This window comes from Aphanomyces invadans (genome assembly GCF_000520115.1).
Source record: "Aphanomyces invadans strain NJM9701 unplaced genomic scaffold supercont1.20, whole genome shotgun sequence".
NCBI classification, from domain to species: domain Eukaryota; phylum Oomycota; class Saprolegniomycetes; order Saprolegniales; family Verrucalvaceae; genus Aphanomyces; species Aphanomyces invadans.
The window spans coordinates 901,237-909,260 of record NW_008580165.1 but is presented as its reverse complement, the minus strand read 5'-3'; positions in this window follow the sequence as shown (position 1 = coordinate 909,260).

Below are 8,024 nucleotides of genomic sequence, written 5' to 3'. Positions count from 1 at the left end.
CTTTGTACGGTGTACTATCACAATTCAGCATAACACATATCGATGGCACGAACGACGTCCGTAGGAAAACTCTGCGCAACCATGTAGTGTTCCCTATATTTGGAGCTCCACGTCAATGACATGGCAGTGCCGTAGCATACGAGTGCTGTTGTCAAGGATACATGGAGAGGGCCACAACTTGCCTGAGTGAATAGCAGCAAAAGTGATGCTCGTCACAGCGCTTGTCACTCCAATGGAATGAATGCAACTTGGGAAAGTTGCCCGACGCTGTCAGTGACTTCATTGCACGACCTGGGTTCGAACTCGGGACCTGCTGCTCCTCGAGCTCAAACCACTGAGCTAATTTAGCTTCACGTCAACTTAGTTGCCGATTTGGGTATTAATTATAAAATATGGTGCTACACGATTCTTCGTCAACTGCACTTATCACTAAAACAACACGGCCAAAATAGAAACCAATGCTACCATTGATCTCAAAGGATTGAACCATTTGGCAATTTTTACAAGTTATGACCGATATCTCGAAATTCGATTGCATACACATGTACAGTGGCTACCAAAAGTCAAAATACACTCGAGATAAATCGCGTTTTTTCAATTGCGTCTGAAGTAGAATACCCTCTGTTATGGTTGTTTGAACCTCAAATTTGCACTGTTCGAGCCAATAACGTGATGCTAATGATTGTCCTCGTTTGTGTATTGGCCAAAATAAATGGCTTGATTTCGCTACAAGATATTTCCTGTGAACTTTCCCTGTGGAAAATCAATCTTATCCCACGGGGAAATTTAGTGCCAAAAATTTCCTGTGAGGCCAACCTCACAGAGTAAAGAAATCTACACACGACAGCCAATAGAATACATTCAATTTGTTGACCAGCCATCCTATGAATGAGGTCGATGGAGGCAAGCGAAAGACTGCGTACCGCTTTACCACTCAAGTAGACATAAACCTCCTTAAGGAGGTCATGGCTGTATGCCCACATGATGCTCCTTATGGACAAACCCTTGCACGATGGGAAGAAGTTGTAGAGCACATGCGCGAAATGCACGGCCTCGACCTCACTACTGCAGGTTGGCGTAAGCGCCTGGATGATTTGATGGCAGCATTCAAGAAGGACACAGTGAAGACCTTGCACTGAGGAAGAATACAATTAAGAGAACAGCTCATCCAAGACCTGTCGGATATAGTTGCTCCATGTGAATGTATCATGACTGAGTCAAGGTTGTAGATGGACACAACGTAGAAGACAAATAAGGCACTTAAGGAAGAGAAGAACAAGAAGATCGACAAACGCGAAAAAGAGGGTCTCTCAACAGGGACGAAAGTCGGTCATAGTGATCCGATAATTCTTAGTGGAATGATTATCGCTCAACGGATAAAAGGTACTCCGGGGATAACAGGCTAATGACTCCTAAGAGCTCCTATCGACGGAGTCGTTTGGCACCTAGATGTCGACTCATCACATCCTGGAGCTGAAGAATCATGCTGCGTGAAGCCGCCCAAATGACAATGAAGCGTAAGTCAGATGCGCTTGAAGAGGAGGAGGAGGTATCGCCCTCGAAGGTCAAGGAACCAAGACCATCGTCTGCTCTTAAGGATGCTGCGTCTGCAGTTGTCGACATTATGTCGATGATTGATGCCTCAAATGAATTCAAGCGAACCGAGATCGACGCCAAACGGGAGTCAAACGCCCTTATGCAGCGTAAAGTGGAGTTGGGAGAACGGCGATATCTCCTGGACAAAGCAGAACGAGATGCTCGTTTTGCACTGGAGCAACAAGAGCGCCAATCACAACTTCAGTATATACAGAGCACTATTGACTTGCTTCGTAGCTTGGCCAAAAAGCTGTCCGAGAATTAACAACACGATATCTTTTTATGTTTTATTCTTGGCGCTTTGCAAATAATCTTGAACTGACGGCGGGGCAACGTTATAGTACATAGAAATCTGGTTGTGTGAATATTCGTGAGAAGTACGGGGACAGCGTACTGCACACCAACCGCTTGCAATCACAGTTTTTGATTCCCTTGTAGTCGATAAATGTCCACAAGTTTCGAACAATGCCGAAACCCCACTCCACACTCACACGCACAGCACTCATCTGACGATTGAATTGAGCTTGGTCCTCCGAGAGCAAAGCCCCTTTATACCCTGAGATAATTACATCTTTGATCCCGTAAGCTGGATCTCCGTAAATAACATACTGGGATTCGTTGTGGCAAAGTTTATCCCGCAACTCTTACACCAAATTGCTTTTGGCCAAGAGATATGCATCATGTCGCGATCCAAACCGGCAGGAAGGGATGCTTTTGGCACGAGTTGACTGGGCTAGGTGCACAAAAAGAGCAGCCGCTAGTGGCAACAGGAGGGCTACCTCGTCACTCATTCTCAACTCAGTGACAACCAAATTTCCCTGTGACGAAATCAACACGCCACAAAAATATTCCTGAGAGACATTTTGTAAATTCTTGCAGGGAAAATCGTGTGGATTCCACATGCGAAATCACTCTAACATCCGGAATTACGAAAAACCTATAAACCAAAGTCACCATACACTTGAGGTATTTTGAGTTTATCTGGGCTCTTAGTACTTCGTTGGCCCTCCAGTTTCAATGACCATGCCAAGACGTTTAGGCATGGAATCAATGAGACCCCAGATGTAGGAAGTAGGATAATTGTCCCAAATCTTGACTATTTGCTCCTTCAAGCCTTCAATCGACGATGGCGGGTTTTGCGCACTTGGCGTTTGATGTACACTCACACATGTTCAATGGGATTGAGGTCGGGGCTTTGGGGGGTGAGGAAGCAAGTTGAAAGCGTTCAAGTAAAAAAACGCCTTCACACTCTTCGTAGTATGAATTGGCGCATTGTCCTGCATGAACTCAAAGTCGATCGGGAGCCCAAGTTTAACAAAATTCTCGGCCAAATTGGCCTCGACGATGTCAAGGTAGTCTTTCGACTTCATCTTGTCGTCGCAAAACACCCGAGTACCAACGCCATTGTACCCAATGGCCCCCCAGACCATAACGGTTTGACGCCCACTCTTGAATGTTTGCAAGAGGCACTTTTCATCGAACTCTTCCCCAGGACGTCTCCACACAAAAATGCGACCGTTTGATCCCGCCAGATTGAAAGGACTCTCATACGTCCAATGAAATTTCTTCCAGGCGTCCATCGACCTTCCTTGAAGCCGTTTTGCATGGACGAGCCGCATGGTCTTGTTCTTCTTCGATATGAAGGGCTTCTTCCGAGCGGCACGTCCATGCAAACCGGATTTATGGATACGTCGTCGGATGGTTTGGGGAGAAATGTTTTTGTCGTGGAACACTTCGAAGGACTCTCGAATTGCTTTCGTACTGACTCGTCGGTCTTGCTTCACAGCACCGACAATGATGCGGTCCTCTTGGGGTGTCGTCACTCTTGGTCGTCCAGAGCGAGGCGGAGTCACGAGAAGACCAGTATTTTTGTGCGATCGATCATAGACTGCACAGTTGCTCGGGAGAGTTTAAGTTCGCCCGCAATTTTGCCAATGGAGAGGCCCTCGGCGAACTTCATGTTGACGAGAGCGCGAATTTCAGGTGGATGCTCCTTTCGCGCGGTTTTTGTGGCCATCATGGCTTAAACAAAGTATTGGACGGCTTGATTCGATTGCAGGAAAGTTTGAAGTGCATTAAAGGTTAGATTGTTTGATTGGACTCTTTTTTGTGAGATATATGGGGTTTTGAAGGATGTTGCATAATGACTTTTGGAGCCTGAATTATCCATGTGTCATGCTTCGTACGATGATGTCGGAGGCAGTTACGCATTTCATACAGAGATACTTTGTAGCTTTGATGTCCTTTCACACATCTACTGATTGCACACTGAAGCGACTTCAAACACCATGAAATTTTGGAGTTGTGGCCTTCAATGTACTGACGTTGCGTAATGTACAGATGTTGCGTAGTGTATGTTGACTTTTGGTAGCCACTGTACAGTACCAAGAACTTTCCAGTAAATTGTTATGGTCGACCTGAATTTTCCATTCAGATTTCCCCATTTGAAATACTTTGGCCCATTGATCCAAACGATGTTACCTCAATACTTCCTCAATTCCAAAGTGAGTGTGAATCAGAAGATTGACGTTAGCCTCCTCGAATAAAATACAAATCCTCCAATTTTAAATACGTCAATACCAATTTATACAGGTATTTTCAAATGTTTGACCAATCAAATGTGGGCATTCGAAAATTCTGACTTTGACATTCGATTCAGCAGGAATGTTGAAACATGCAGTTAAACTTGTTCGCCATGCCCTGGCCAAGGCCCATTCTCAGCCTGCTCATGCAGCTGGCTTTGCTGTGAAGTAGGACCTCGCGAACTATGGCCTCGAGCTTTCGTCGATGAGGTTCCTTCTTATGCTATCACTACAAGAACGTAGGTCTATTTAATGCTTGTTTTATATGATTTTGTATTCTAGATTTTGAATGCGGGTAATGGAGTCATCGCTTCAGATTTTCCGCTCTTCGTAGTACCTACCAAGAGCTCAGATTGCGCTTGTTCTAATGTTCCAATCATAATAATGAATTTCGAAGCGAGGTAGGTGACACAGTGTTTGCAATTTTACTCCAGAATATTATGACGAGATTTGTACACCCTCCCAAAACTACCCGCGCACGTATGTTGGAACAGCGAAAGCAACTCAAAATGAAATATATTATGAATTAATGAAGGTTTGATAATTCAAAAACCTTTAATATGGACACTACTGTTTAAATAATATGCGAAAAAATGAGCAAATTTCATGGAGGGAAGTTGAAAGTAAATAGTACTCACTCTGTTCCACGAAATAACGCGACTTGAGGAGGGTGTATTTCTGGTAATAAAAACTCGAGATAAATTTAATCTGTGTGCCTCCCTCCGTAAGTCGAAATCGACAGCTCTGATTGGAGCGTTGAAACGAGCGAGCCAAGAACCACCTAATAATGCAAGTGTATATGCGAATCTCAACAACGAGGGTCAGTTTCGGCAAGTCAATGTCAACATGCAATATTCCAAACAAAACGTTCATCATAATGTTACAAATTCAAATATGTCATCAAGCTCGACCGGACGAACTAGAAGCGCGAAGCTACACTTTGGGAAGTCCTGCTCCAAAGTTACTATGGCATACCCGCTCAGCTATCTAATAGCAACAGGCCACATGCTGGCCGCAAAGTACAAACGCAACAAATCTACAATGCGCAAAATACTCGCAATGGCGTCCTAGAGCCCAAGGATTCTGTAGTGGTGACACCAAGAAGACTGTTGCAAAGAAAAGATGGCAAATTAGGTAAGAACAGGAATTACACTGCCGAACAAGTTAAAGGTGCCTCGAGTGCCACTCACACAATGAACATCGCTTTGATTAATCTCTGAAAATTATAGAATTATTGTATAATGCAATCTCATTTGGTCATGTGACAGGAAATAGGCCGCGGTTCATTGCTCCAATATTGTTGTGTTTATTCGAAACTGGAGCGACATGCCGAATGAATTGAGAAGAAGAATATACACAAGAATCAGGATATCAAACACAAAAATTCATTATTTGCATCCACCAATCCAAATCGCTAATCCAGCAGTATTTTGAGTAAGTTGACGATGCGGGGGAGGAAATGACGACCCCATCACCCACCATCTAGTCAGCTAGTGAAATAACCTCGCGACATAATCTAGCCTCCTGCCGAGGTATCAGTACGTACGTATACAGGGTATGCTTGACCGTAAACCTCAAAGCATGCTGCTGGTTAATAAAGTCAACGATCATGTTTAAAAATGTCAAGCGGTGACACTTTCAATCATTCACGTAACACATATAAAAATCGAAGATCGATTTGACTAATGACCACACAGGTACAAAATTTCAACTGAAAGTGCAATATCTGAAACTCGAATTGTTTCGCGTGCATTCCTATGTCATTCCTTTTTTTTCGACGCTAACAAGTACTGCCGTCTTAAGTTTGCCATGAGCATGTTAAAGTCACCTTTCTGACAGGTTGCCCTGCGAAAGTCGAGTAATGGTTTTACCTGACGAGGACCACTCGCTAGTAATAGTTCCAGGGGACACACCAACCTCAACGAATATGCAATAGCGGTACATTACAAATGCTAAGTTCCACAGTAACGTGCCACGTCCAAGGTACAGTGGGTCACAAAAGTCTGAATACCCTGATCAAAATCTTCTGTTTTGGTGTGTTCCGTGGGAACCTGAATGACTTTTGCTGCGTACTCGAGTGTTTTAGAATTCTTTCTGCATTACCCATCATCCAAGGCAAGTGCATCGTGAGCTCAACGCGAATTGAACCCAATACATGACATTGTATACATTTTGGGAAATCAAAAGTCTGCATACCCAAGAAAGAAATTGATGTATTCGAGGCAATTAGTACTTGGTTACTCCGCCGTCGTTGGCAATTACCATACTCATCCTCTTAGGCATTGTTTCAATGATGCTTCGGATGAAATCGAGTGGGATACTATCCCAAATCTTTGTGAGAGTCACTTTCAGACCTTCCATGGAGGAAGGGGGCGAATTACGCACTCTACGCTACATGTACTTCCACACATGTTCGATTGGGTTCAGATCAGGACTTTGGGCTGGGTGCTCGAGCAGGTTAAATGCATTGTCTGCAAAAAACTTGTCGACAATCTTCGTCTTGTGGATGGGGGCGTTGTCGTGCAAAAATTTAAATTTTAAAAAATTAAAAAAATGTTTTGAAGTTATTCTTTTTTCTTTCAAAGCTTTTAAAATCCACAGGCAGGTCGAGTTTCACAAAATTTTCGACAAAATTTTCTTCAACCATCGCGAGATAGTGCTTGGATTTCAACTTTCCTTCACAGAACACCAAAGCTCCCGTTCCATTGTACCCAATCGCACCCCACACCATCAACGTTTGAAGGCAACTCTTGAATGTGGGGACGAGGCAATGGTCCATTAATTCTTCATGGGGCTTGCGCCACACAAGCACACGACCACACGACCCGGAGAGGTTGAATGATCTCATCAGTCCATATGACCTTCTTCCAGTCGTCGATCGCGCGTTTGAGATGCGTTTTAGCATACAGCAGTCGCTTGGCCTTGTTCTTCTTGGAAATGAAGGGCTTGCGTCTGGCCGCCCTTCCGTGCATGCCTTCTTCTTGGATACGGCGACGAATTGTTTGGGTGGAGATGTCCTTCTCGTGGAAGACTTGAAATGTCTCCTTCAGCGACTCGGCGTTGAGTCGACGGTCCTTCTTTATGGCTCGTACGATGATTCGATCTTCATGCTCGGTAGTTGAGCGGGGGCGGCCAGAGCGTGCCTTTGGTGTGGCGATGCCCATCTTGAACTTGCGGACGACTGTCTGGACGGTACCCTTGGTCAGGCCAACGTCCTTGCCAATTGTCTTGTACCCCGCACCGTCCAGATGCTTGGAAATGATCAAATTTCGCATGTCTTGGTGGAGCGCCTTGCTCTCGGACTCTTGGGGCCGCTTCGCGGCGATGTGTGCCATGATGGGCTCGTCGAAAGATGCAAGGCAGTAGACAGAGAATTGAGAAGTGCTGTGTATGATATGGTTAGCCCACGAGATTGAAGTGGCGCGGGAATTTGAAAGTTGGGTTAGGGGTATGCAGACTTTTGTGCCTCCGATTCACTCAACGTCACTTCATATTTGAATTTTGACGAAGGTACGGATGAAATCCGAATCGATGACCACACGGTATTCAGACTTTTGTGACCCACTGTACATCGAGGAACGATCGCCGGGTCAGACGGCAAGATCAAACTTTGGTCATTTGTCGAGCCAAATCCTACTGAACGCGCCAATGTCAACCTCCCAGCTAGTTCCTACAAAACCAAGTCGATTATTGGGCTCTTGTCTAACTACCCCCCTTATTTAAAATATCTTAAATAAGGTCAATTCATCTATACCGATCCAATATCACAACACAACGTAACCGGACAAATCCGGATAATTAGGCGCCAAAACAGGGGCGGGAAAATTTGGACAAGTGACTCAGGTC